The following is a 2,698-nucleotide window of genomic DNA, read 5'->3' as shown; positions in this document are numbered from 1 at the left end:
ATACAAATGATAAAAAAAATCCTAGATTAACATTTCACATAATAAAATTGACATGATAAAATTGTTTTGAGTAGGGGCAAGAGTAAGAGTAAATGTAGTAGTTGTAGGGCCAATTGAAACAGGACTTTGACAATTACAGTAAGTCTACATTTTAGAATATCTGTTAGTTGGAATAAAGCTTTCTGTTTGAAGAACTAGAGTAATTCAAAGTACTCTCTATAGAACAAAGAATATCCCTCTATTTGTACTGCGACGATTCCAGCCATGAGGATGAAAAAAAATGTCTGTTTACCTGGAAAACTCCAGAGCAGATGAGTTGCTTTCATAGATTTCTTAAACCCTCACCATACTATTTGTCAAAATGTAGTTTTTCTTAATACAAAAATAAAAACAATCTTTCAATCCTTTTCATTATACATCATCTTTTTCATTTATTCATATGTTTACTTATTTTGTAAATTTTATCAAAAATCTCCTTTCAGAAACTATGATCAGTGCTGGGATACAAGAAGACCAGTATCCCTGCCCCCCCAAAAGTGTAGTGACTAGGGAATATAAATAAATAGAGCATTAAAAGACAATATTCCTAAAATATTTCTATTAAAATTTTTCTTTAAATGTCTGCTGCTATTTATTTAGATGGCCTCATTTAAACTGAGCACAGAGAGTATAGCTTATATACATACAGATGTACATATTATTTCTTGGCATTTGGAACATATTCTACATGCTAAACTATAGATGGTCACTGGAGCAGCAGTGGCATACCAGGAAAAACCCCAGGTCTCTGTATGAGATGAGCACCAACTAGCCTTGTTTCTCCCTTTCCAAAGTCCAGTTACTTAGCCTTTTCTATCTGTAAACTACTCAGTAAAATTTATTTATTTATTTTCATTTTTGTTTTTTGGGGGGTCCACATCCAGCGATGCTCAAGGGTTCCTCCTAGCTCCACACTTAGAACTTACTCCTGGCAGGTTCAGGGGACCATATGGCATGCCGGCTGGGCCAATTACATGGCAAATGCCCTATCCACTGTGTTATGGCTTCAACCCCTTCCTCCAGCTCAGTAACTTTTAAAGCAAAGTCCTTTCTTTGCTATAGCCAGTTTCACTTTTGTTTCTTGCCATAAAAACAATAGTCTTTAGTCTTGCTAAAGACTATCTACTAGAAAGATTTTAATGAGTTATAAGAAAAATTTAGTCATCTTTGTATCTTCAGTGCACTCACCTTGTTTTCTGATTTTGTTTTCATGATCACAAATTTTGCAATTGTCCCAAATGTGGCTACAAACTGTGACTCCATCATGTAACCCATCAATATTTCTCTCTGAATGTCTGTGACACTCAGATTTTGTACCTCTCTCCAGGAGGTCCTTGCATTGTAGAGAAGGTTGTTGTGAAGATCTAAAATCACTCACTTGGTCATGATAATCACAGAACACTATAGTAATAGGAAACCAACTATAGTATCATTAGAATTAATCTTGGTGTATGGTTGTGAGGTTGGAATCTAATTCAAAATATTATATGTTCAAGGTAGTTATTCTGTCATAGAGTTATCATCCCTGGGCCCCAAAGGAATCCTCTTAAATATTCCTTACCTTCTGCTAGTCTCTTCTCTTGCTCCAGTTCAGGCTAAAGGCAAATCTTTTGACTGCTAATCCCTGAACATTATCTGTGCTGGCAGTGTCTTTTTTGAAGTATAGAGTTTTTAAAATAAAGTTCCTCAAAGAGGACTATAACAATCCCCCAAATGCGTTGAACCTATCCAAAGGGAGGCAGGAAATTAACTGGAATGCAATGAGGGAGTACTTTTTTTTTTGTCACTTAAAGGAGTTAGATTTCCACATCAGTCTTGAGTGATTTTTAAGAGGGAGGTATGCCAAATATATTTAGGAACCTCTTTGAGAAGTCATGGCTGACACAAAAACATGTGAATTCTTCAGGTACAATGGTGATTCAAGATAGAATACCATTGTGAACTTTATTATTTAGAACTTCATTTGTATAAATTGGGTGTCTAGATAATATTAAAGAATACATAAATCAGTGTTACAGCTCTTTTAGAATTTGTCCAGCAGGCCTTCTGGTCTCCACCGGAAGGCCCAGTAAATAAAAAAAAAAAAAGAATACATAAATCAACCATCCCATGAACCAATGCCTTTTATCTCCCACAGGAAATGCTGATGTTTCTTCTCCCTATAGAACTGAAGAGGAGATTCTCTAAAGGTATATAGTGGGTAATGGACCTTAGGTGAAGGGAAATGCACAAGGTCTCTCACAAACTCACTCTCTTCTGTTGTTTCATTCCTAAAAATAATAATTATATTATTAGAATTTGGATTGCCTTTACTAGAGGTCAGCATCACTCAGTGCTTATGGGGTAATAAACATCAGGAAGCCCATTGTGGGAGGCTTCTATTTAGGGTTTATATTACTCATCAAAAGTCCTGGATAAAGTCCTGAATAGAAAAAAATGAAATGTAGTGACAGTGTAAGAAGTAGAATGCAAAGAAAACTTTTTATTTTATTTTACTTTTGGTTTGGGCCACACCCATCAGAGCTTAGTGTGTATTCCTGACTCTGTGCACAGGGATCGCTTCTGGCAGTGCCTGGCAGACCATATTTGGTCTTGTATTATGTGTATGTAAGGCAAGTGCCATAACTTCAGTACCATCTCTCCAGCTCACGATGTCTTT

The 2,698-nt window shown here is 36.0% G+C and overlaps 1 non-coding gene across 1 annotated transcript; it reads left to right on the top strand.

Annotated features, from left to right (window-relative positions):
* Nucleotides 1-2,046: 2,046 nt before the first annotated feature.
* On the top strand, nt 2,047-2,108 carry LOC126007664 (U7 small nuclear RNA). Its single transcript, XR_007495166.1, has one exon. It is a non-coding gene; the product is annotated as a U7 small nuclear RNA (small nuclear RNA).
* The last annotated feature ends 590 nt before the right edge of the window (nt 2,109-2,698 follow it).

Source organism: Suncus etruscus, chromosome 4 (assembly GCF_024139225.1).
Source record: "Suncus etruscus isolate mSunEtr1 chromosome 4, mSunEtr1.pri.cur, whole genome shotgun sequence".
Lineage (NCBI taxonomy): Eukaryota > Metazoa > Chordata > Mammalia > Eulipotyphla > Soricidae > Suncus > Suncus etruscus.
The sequence above is the reverse complement of the archived record's forward strand: the minus strand, read 5'-3'. Positions and strand labels throughout refer to the sequence as shown.